This window comes from Haliotis rufescens, unplaced genomic scaffold (assembly GCF_023055435.1).
Source record: "Haliotis rufescens isolate VD_foot unplaced genomic scaffold, xgHalRufe1.0.p SCAF_54, whole genome shotgun sequence".
In the NCBI taxonomy this organism is placed as follows: Eukaryota; Metazoa; Mollusca; class Gastropoda; order Lepetellida; family Haliotidae; genus Haliotis; species Haliotis rufescens.
Genome location: NW_025964268.1, coordinates 1,369,355 through 1,379,729, shown reverse-complemented (window position 1 = coordinate 1,379,729; position 10,375 = coordinate 1,369,355). Strand labels below are relative to the sequence as shown.

At 37.9% G+C, this 10,375-nt stretch overlaps 1 protein-coding gene across 1 annotated transcript in view; it reads right to left on the bottom strand.

The window, feature by feature from the left end:
* Positions 1 to 301: 301 nt before the first annotated feature.
* The window catches only part of LOC124138465 (glutamic acid-rich protein-like), a 102,664-nt gene continuing 92,590 nt past the window's right edge, over positions 302 to 10,375 (bottom strand). Inside the window, exon 13 of the transcript XR_007218569.1 lies at positions 302 to 644. The gene's annotated coding sequence lies outside the window, so the exon portion shown is untranslated. The remainder of the gene's footprint in view (positions 645 to 10,375) is intronic.

Here is a 10,375-nt window from a genome sequence, read left to right as displayed (position 1 = left end):
TTGTTATGTTTAAGTAACCTATTGGAAGTTCACTGGCACCCATTAAAAAATGTCTGCTATTATCTGAACATTACATCAACTCAGATACAAAAGGGGTGGTTAAAAGCATTAATCAGTGATCTTTAAATGGATTACCTTTGAGATATATTCCTCCTATAACTAGATATAACCATTGAATCAATACTAACAGAATCTTTCCAGAAAAGAAGAAGATAATAAATAGTTTTAATTGAATAATTCAGTCAAATGCAGAAACAAATCTATAAATCCACTGAAATGACTTCAGAATTGTTGCCGACTTGACACGGAACAGAAATGGAAGAATCATGAATATTTGATGACACCTAAAACTACTTGATGTTCCTTTCATGTGAACAAATAACAAAGGAAACTATGTCTGTGGCTTGTCATTGTTATGTCTAAATAATTACTCTTGTTAAATATTTCTGTTTCCTTGCTCTCTGGAACTATTGCAATCTACACAGGGCAAGTAATGGAATATATGATGAATGATTGTTTGTCTGCAATGGAATGCTGAAGGAGGGAGGGGTATAGTATGACTGACATACTGTTCAGTCAAATGACACTGTGCTGCCTCCAAGTAGTTGCCTCTTTGGGAAATGGAGGACAACATTATCTCTGATCTGCAACAGTAAATACACAAGAGATGAGTGGAGTTGCTACATCAGATAAATATCATAAGTGATGTTGAAGAAGAAGGAGGAGGAGGAAGAGGAAAAGAGAAGATGAGGAGGATATGAGGATGAGGAAAGGAAAAGGAGAAAGAGAAGAGGAGGAAGAGAAGACGAGGAAGAGATAATGAAAAGGGGGAAGAGAGAATGAAAAGGAGGAAGAGAGAATGAAAAGGAGGAAGAGAAGGAAAGAATGAAAAGGAAGAAGAGGAGAGAGAAGGAAAAGGAAGAGAAGGAGAGAAGGAAAAGGAGGAAGAGAAGGAGGAGAGAATGAGGAAGAGAGAAAGAGGAGAGAAGGAAAAGGAGGAAGAAAAAAGGAGAGAAAGAAAAGGAGGAGAAGGAGAGAGGGAAAAGGGGTAGAGAAGGAGGAAGAAAAGGAAAAGGAAGAGAAGGAGAGAAGGAAAAGGAGGAAGAAAAGAAAAAGGAGGGAGAAGAGAAGGAAAAGGAAGAGAAGGGGAGAAGGAAAAGGAGGAAGAGTAGGGGGAGAGAATGAGGAAGGGAGAAAGAGGAGAGAAGGAAAAGGAGGAAGAAAACAGGAGAGAAAGAAAAGGAAGAGAAGGAGAGAGGGAAAAGGGGAAAGAGGAGCAAGAGAAGGAAAAGGAAGAGAAGGAAAGAAGGAAAAGGGTGTAAAGGAGGAAAAGGGGAGAGAGAAGGAAAAGGAAGAGAAGAGAAGGAAAAGGAGGAAGAAAAGGAAAAGGAGGAAAAGCGAGAAGAGAAGGAGAGAGAAGGAAAAGGAAGAGAAGGGGAGAAGGAAAAGGAGGAAGAGAAGGGAGAGAAGGAAAAGGAGGAAGAGAAGGAGAGAAGGAAAAGGAGGAAGATGAGAAGAAAGAGAAGGAAAAGGAGGAAGAGAAGGGGGAGAGAGGGAAAAGGAGGAAGAGAAGGAACAGGAAAACAAGGCGGAAAAGGGGGAAGAGAAGGAGAGAGAAGGGAAAGGAAGAGGAGAGAAGGAAAAGGAGGAAGATGAGGAGGAAGAGAAGGAAAAGGAGGAAGAGAAGGGGGAGAGAGGGAAAAGGAGGAAGAGAAGGAACAGGAAAACAAGGTGGAAAAGGGGGAAGAGAAGGAGGAGAGAAGGGAAAGGAAGAGGAGAGAAGGAAAATGAGGAAAATGAGGAGGAAGAGAAGGAAAAGGACGAAGATGAGGAGGAAGAGAAGGAAAAGGAGGAAGAGGAGGAAGAGAAGGAAAATGAGGAAGAGAAGGAAAAGGGGAAGAGAAGGAAAAGGGGGAAGAGAAGGAAAAGGAGGAAGAGAAGGAAAGGAGGAAGAGGAGGAGGAGAGAAGGAGAAGGGGAAGGAAAGAGGGTAATGGGAAGAGAAGGGGAGAGAAGGAAAAGGGGGAAGAGAAGGAAAGGAGGAAAAGGGAGAAGAAAAGGGGGATGAAGAAGAGGAAGAGAGGAAGAAGAGAAGGGGAAGAGGAAGAAGAAAAGGGGAAGAAGAGAAGGAGGTAGAGAAGGAAGAGAAGTCCATTCATAGAGAAGTCCCCTGATTCCTTTCACCACGTTAATGTTGCTTGGCCTACACATGTTTTAGCAAGTGTTGCTAATCAAAGCTGAGTGAACTAGGATAATGCTGTTTGAAGAGATGGGTTTCCGATGAGCTTTGGAAGATGAGACTGATGCTGACAGTTTAAAATCTGGGGGCAATTTCTTCAACTTCGTTTATGAGACTAGCGAACTCAAAGGCAACTGAATTTTATATTTGACTTTTGAGAAAACAATTTGTAGCCAAGATTTTATCAGCGTTGTTCATAAAAAAAGGGTGAATTGTACATATAAAAGTCTTTATTCTAACAGTATACTTTCAGTATCTTGGTAAGACTTAACAGTACTAATTTGGAAGTTGCAAAAATAATTTAAAAAATTCTCAACCACCTTTATTGAATTTTAGGCATATTGTTTGAAAAAAAACTAACAAAAAATAAAGGCCCAAACGATGATGTATTTCATCATTAATATGCATTTTGACAAAAACAACAGAGGGTGTCTATCCTTTATGATAGCTCTCTTTCTCTGTGTCTCTCTGTGTCTCTCTCTATGTCTCTCAAGTCTTACGTTTGAGTTTTCCTGTTTATACCATGCAAAGATGAATATAGATATATACATCTTTGCACCATGAATTCAAAACAAATTTCTGGGTTTCAAATACTCTATAACACCCCCCAAATACATAATGCTCTATGTCCTCACTCACTCTCAAACTTGTTTTGATTCATTATGTCTTCATGTTTGTTATAAATACAAACAAAGGGGAGAGCATGCAGCATTGCAACTATCTATTCCCTCAATGTCCCCTAATCTTCTTCCAACAATATTATTGATTTTGGACCTTTATTTTGTTATGAGTGCCTCAATAGCTGCCCCATGCCCTACATATGCACAAAGAATCCACATACTGTCCACAATCATGCTCCATTTTGTCCATCTGATCCCCATTGTAGTTGCCATTATACATGATGTATGTGGCATTGAGCCCTGCAACTATAACAGAAAGCAGAGCCAAAAATGAACTCCCCAGTGAATAAGTAACTTTTTATGGAGAAACAGTTAACAAAACCATTTATATGGTTTCAGAAACATATAAAAAAATATATTTGAAAAAGAATGTGGTTAAATTTAACCATTTTTTAAATTTAAAAAACCCCATAAATTTGTTCTAAAATTCTAGACACTGTCAACAGTTTATGGACTAATAAATGTATAAAAATAATCAACAAAGAATCATAACAACAAGATAATCAATCTCTAATTTGATAAATGTTCAATTTAATTGGCCATAATTAAGGGTGCATATAACACACGAGTGCGTATTATACATAATAAATAAGACTTTTGTACAATGATCAATCGGAAGGCGTGCTAATAAATGTATAAAAATAATCAACAAAGAATCATAACAAGATAATCAATCACTAATTTGATAAATGTTCAAATCTATTTTTGTTTAAATTTTTGTAAAGCCATTAAAATTTAATGTGAAAGTCTGCTAACAGTAAATCCATCTGCACAGCATCCTGGGTCACGCCAACCTATCAGGAAGATCAATTTCAAAGGCCAATAGACAAGCAAGGGGAGGCAACTCCTGTCTAAGAAACAGCTGGCATCTGTTTCTGTGGCGTATTTCATCCGCCAAGGGCTGGATTTGACAGGTTGAGAATGGATCACTCTCTTAATGCCACAGATTTTTGTCTAAAGGATCCATAGAAGATATTTTTATGAGAGGTTCTAATCTTTTTCAAAGGGTGACGGCACGCTCCCTTGTTCTTTGAGATGCTGTGTGTGATACATTTCATCTTTCTGGTCGTGTGATAAAAAGCTCCGTGGGAGTGTGGTTTGAATGTATAAAGTTTTATCAATTTACTGGCGCTAAATTGTACAGTGAACTCTACCTCTGGGAAATGAAATGACTCTGGTATTCTCTTATTATCTGAAAACCTCAGATGGATTTTTTAATGTCATCGCTGCAGTGTAATTTTCTTATGTGATAAATAGAGATTATTTGCCATGTGTGTTTCCATACCATAAACATCATATATTTGGAATACAAATTACATTACGTGCGCCTAACAGTTTATTGAGTAAAAAGGCATTGCATCGATCAAAAGCGTATATATACGTCACTGCATCAGTGTATGGTGTTTGAATGGAGTCTACGCTAGGCGACCTCATTGGCATATTTATCGGATTGTGATACCAAGTCTACCGTATTCGTTTTAAGCATTATTACACAAGTCAATATCTGATAAATATGGTTACAAGCCAAGTGTATCCATATCATAAATATGTATTAGGGATAAAAACTGTATTATGTGAGCCTTTGGCCTTATTCCTAATATATGATATTTATGATGATGAAAAACAAGACCTCTTTATCATATGTCATTCTTAAAATAATAAATGTTTTGTAACTTCTCTAGTAGCTCTAGAAACTGTGTATGAATACAATGTGTTTGAGTGAACCTCCAATTTAACAGATACCGTATTCGATGTAATAAGCGCCCAGGGTGCTCTCAAAATTAGAAATAGGGAGCTCTTATTAGAATAATATTTTGGTGAAAAAAAAACAGATTCGAAAGATAAGTTTTGTGGTTTATGCTGACAGCCTGACATGTTTATATACGACAGATATATTTTTCCAGAATTTAATTGGCCATAATTAAGGGTGCATATAACACATAAGTGCGTATTATACACGAATAAATAAGTCTTTTAAACATTGATCAATCGGAAGGCGTGCTAATTGGGATTGTTCACTAGCCAATATATTAGCAAATTTCCCCGTGGGCGCTTATTAGAGCAGGGTGCTTATTTCATCTAATACGGTAGTGTCAAATGACTGGCAGCCATGTTTGTCTACAGAAACACAGAAGCCCAGTAAAAGCATTTTGGGAATGTCAGTTAACAGCTTATTGAGAAAGAAGGCATCGCATTGATGTATGGAGCTTGAAGGTCGTTCCTGCTAGTTGACCTCATTTGCATATTTATCAGATTGTGATACCAAATTTAATGTATTGGTTAATCGCACACTCCGGTACTGTGGTGACAAAGCATAACACCAGTGCCACAGCCTAATTTGCATATCACGTGACCAGACTTTTCTCTTGTTTGTAAACAAACATGCTTTTTCAGAAATCAGAATGGAACGGACTAATGCAAGTACTTAGGGGCGCTTTTTATCTTGTTTTGCATAATTATATAGATACGTTACTACACCTGTGACAGTGAGTTGCATGACAATACATATTGACACAACAAAGTGACCGTATCGCTTGCTCTCCGTCAGGCTTCGATGACACATGGAGCCGTACAACCAATGTAAACATGGGATAACTATGCAAATGGAAATAGTTTTTCACGATTTAGGATGTTTGCTCAATGAAAGTATATGACATATGTTTATCTTGATATGGAGACTTGTCAAAATTGAAACAGATAAAAAACATAACACCATCTTGAATGGACTGTGTAAAATGTGACGAATCGTCACATGGCGATGGCCTGTGGCAGAGTTACTATGCTGGTCGCATGGAACTCTGGGTAGGAGAGTGGGTTTATCGTATCAATAACACTAGCCATTATATGATAACAGTCTATGGATGTGTTCTTTTAATGTATAATGTCTTATTTCAAATTTATGTGTTTAAAAAAACACCCATACCCATATAGTTGGCATTATTTTACTACTTGTATCTCTAGAGTATTTTGAGGTCTATAGTTAAATAAAATGCAAATATTCTTCCTTCAAGAATATTAACACATTAAATATTTTTTCTGATTCTAGCTAGCATTACCTATTTTTATCTCGACAGTTTTGAGGATTTAAAAAGAGATATAACAAAGTGGTATTTTGCTGATGTGTTTTGGCATAAAATAGAGAGAGAAATTGGCTGGTGTGGTCTATCAGAGCATGTGATCAGTGGTGATTTTGTGTCTCGGTTCTCGTAGCTGGGATCTGTGTCTGTGCTGATTGCATGTCCTTGTGCCTGATGGGTGATCGATGCTCATGCTTTTACTCAATGGTTTTCCTGGTTCAGACTTGCTTATCTGAGGCTTCTGTGATATAGGTGCCATATTGCTGACTGCTGCACTAAACGACACTCAGTAAGTTCACTGCAGCTTGATGCCCAATGTGATGAAGAAACATTTACTACTTGAAGGAAACTCACGAGGCTTTGCTTGGGGATGACTGTCAAGATATAACAGCAGAGGCAAATCATGATTGGAAACCATCTGTCGATCCTTGCTAAAGAGTAAAATATTTTGTTATATAATATTTAAATCAGATAATTTACTCTGATATCATCACCCTGCATCAAAATCTGAGGACATCTTCATAGTAGGTGGCATTAGGTGAACTTTCTGATCAAACAATTAGCTTTGAGTCTTATCAGAATAAGAGTCAACTCTGAATATCAGAGAGTGAATCAGCAAAACAAGCATATCTGATTTCTGTTTCTCAAAAATGAATGTAATCAGGAAGTTTCAAATGTAAAGCTGTAAAGCTGTGCTTTACATTGTTGTACATGTTTTACAAAGTCATTTCTGAGCTCAATGGCACCTACACAAAAAAAGGAGCACTATAGAGTGTTTATTTGTGTCTTGTGGTGGTTTGCTTTTGCAGATAATCAAAATTCAGAATCAAGGTGGTAACGAAATGAAGCTGAATCCTTTTAGAGAGCTGAGAACTGATTGGCTCAAGAACCCACACTTCTTTCATTTACAGTAAATTGCAACAGCTTAGAGTACCTGGTCACCTGCCCCTTAACATAAAAGGACTGCATTTGAATCACCATCTTTAGTGTTCAACTTCTTATGATTACATTTTTGTGACAAAAGTTGATAAACAATTATTACACATTCATACTGATATTTGTTTTCATATACTGAACAAAACCATGAGGGATACTTAATATTTTGGGGGTTATTTTTATGAAATTGAGGGTTCAGTCTTCACTACAAATATGTTCATGATACCTAACTCTTTTTGTTCAGTACACATACTTCCAGCCCTTTGATGCTCTGTAAATATGACATCATGAGCATCGATCTATCCAAATGGAATATATGATCGATGATATGCATCAACCATGTCAGCGAGCCTGACCACTTGACCCAGTTAGTTGCCTCTTACGACATGCTAAATACAACCTGGATCTTCATGCACAATTCTAGTTTCTCCTGCTTGTCATCACAGCAGTGTCAGATCATAAACAAACCGGTACTCTCTCACAGGCCAGCACAAACCAGCTGTTGTCACAATTGATAAAAGTCTGGAATTGATTTTTCATTTAAATTGTTTGCAAAATGTTCATTTACATTAAGTAGGACAATTTTTGGTGAAGAATATAAATAAAAGGCTCTGTTTTTAGTAGATATTGTTCTTTTTCTCACAATATTCCCCACAAGCAAAGAATACCACACTGGTCACAGGATGACAGACATTTCAAATCTCACGTAAAATTACTTTTTGGTGTTGTCAGTTATACATGTTTTGTGCCTTTCATGTAATTACTTCCGCATGGGAACATAAACAACTTAAAAAAAACAATAAAACACTTCAACCTTGACAAACTGGATCCATAAAAGAAGTATTTCAGCAATTGTCCAAATGCATCAACTCGTGGGGTGTCTGTACAAACTCAAGAAATTAGAGAAAACATTCTGTTTTTATATCCTATTTTCCTTCGGCCATAATGAAATATCTTTCATCCTCACCCACCCCAAAGCCATCAGTTTATTGTCCCAAGAATGCAGGAAAACGTAAAGGTCAAAGGCTACATCTTGAGCCCAAAATCAAAATATGCCCCAAAACATTTTATATGTCATGTGCCTTGTAGTTTCAAAGGAGATGTTTAAAATGTAAAAAAAGTATGACAGACGACCTTATAGTTGACGATTAATTTGCCATGGCATAAGCTTGCTTGGCTTTCTGTTTGTGTGGTTCAAAGCTACACTCAGCAATATTCGCGCTATATCGCGTTCGTCTAAATTTTCAAATCTGGACCAGACAATCCAGTGATTGACATCATAAGCATCGATCTACGCAATTGGGATACAATGACATGCAATAACCAAGAAAATGAGTCTGACCACCCGATCTATTTTAGAAGCCTCTTGCAACAAGCATAGTCACTGTGGACAATAATTCTTACCCGGAATGTCCACAGATGCACTTTACTTTCAGTCAGGTGAGCTACAAATTCGATGAAATCTATCAATTTAATATGGCCTTGTGCATCACTATTCCATATAATGACTTCTCTATACATTCTCCCTTGTAATGATTGAGAGTGAATACATAGTGTGTTAAAGGCAGACACCTCATACTGAATAACAAGCTGCTTTATAAAAGCAGTTATTAAAATATAAATAAAATAGCAAATGAAAACAGACAATGAAATTGTTTTCTGTCAAAATGCTAATGTACATACATAATAGATTGTGATCCCCCATGCATGCTGGTTTTTCAATATACCATCCCATTATGAAGACTTCAAAACTAATCAGCACATGTGATAGGAGCGTGCCAGGGACAGTGTACAGAGGAGTCATGGCCAATATTGATGTGCAAGGACATGACAAATTAATTAATAGATTTTCATCCAACTTTAAGCTCACCTGACCGAAAGTCGAGCGTACCCATTGGGATTCTTGGTAAGAATATGATTCTGGGTAAGAATATTGGTCCCCAGCAACTTCTGCATGTAGTAGGAATGACTAAATGGAACGGGTGATCAGGTTCGGTGACTTGGTTGATTGCATGTTATGTATCCCAATTGCATAGATCAATGCTCATGATGTCAATCACTGGATTGTACGGCCCAGATTCGAAGGTTTACAGACTGCCATCATATAACTAGAATAGTGTTGAGAGGTGCATTAAAGAAACAAAAACCCAAAACGAATCCAGATCAGCTTGACAATGAAGATCTTAGTACATTGTGGTACATATTTATTGTAAATCTGAACATTTTGGACCCTGTCTTGATGCCAGAGCCATGACACTACGAACTTCTGAAACCAGATAAATTGATCAATAACTGATCTCCTCGTCCCAATTACTTGACTATCCTGCTAATTGAGTGAAAGGACCACTTGGCTTTCATTTACCTGTTCAATGCGTTAGAATTTGTAAGTCTGGTGTGGTCTATGAAACATTCATACCTGTACAGTATGTCCATGTCATGGTGACTCCCAGTACCTGAAGATCAATGGAAGCAGAGACAGAAATATCTGTTAGCTCACCTGGATGAGTGACTGGGGACCTGAGGCAGATCTATTTGTGTTAGCTCACCTGGATGAGTGACTGGGGACCTGAGGCAGATCTGTCTGTGTTAGCTCACCTGGATGAGTGACTGGGGACCTGAGGCAGATCTGTCTGTGTTAGCTCACCTGGATGAGTGACTGGGGACCTGTGGCAGATCTGTCTGTGTTAGCTCACCTGGATGAGTGACTGGGGACCTGAGGCAAATCTATGTTTTAGTTCACCTGTATTTGTGAAGGAATACCTGTGTCAGCTTACCTGGATGAGTTAATGGTGATCTAAGGAAGAAATACCTGTGTCAGCTTACCTGGATGAGTTAATGGTGATCTAAGGAAGAAATACCTGTGTCAGCTTACCTGGATGAGTTAATGGTGATCTAAGGAAGAAATACCTGTGTCAGCTTACCTGGATGAGTTAATGGTGATCTAAGGAAGAAATACCTGTTTCAGCTTACCTGGATGAGTTAATGTTGATCTAAGGAAGAAATACCTGTGTCAGCTTACCTGGATGAGTTAATGGTGATCTAAGGAAGAAATACCTGTGTCAGCTTACCTGGATGAGTTAATGGTGATCTAAGGAAGAAATACCTGTGTCAGCTTACCTGGATGAGTTAATGGTGATCTAAGGAAGAAATACCTGTGTCAGCTTACCTGGATGAGTTAATGGTGATCTAAGGAAGAAATACCTGTGTCAGCTTACCTGGATGAGTTAATGGTGATCTAAGGAAGAAATACCTGTGTCAGCTTACCTGGATGAGTTAATGTTGATCTAAGGAAGAAATACCTGTGTCAGCTTACCTGGATGAGTTAATGGTGATCTAAGGAAGAAATACCTGTGTCAGCTTACCTGGATGAGTTAATGGTGATCTAAGGAAGAAATACCTGTGTCAGCTTACCTGGATGAGTTAATGGTGATCTAAGGAAGGAAT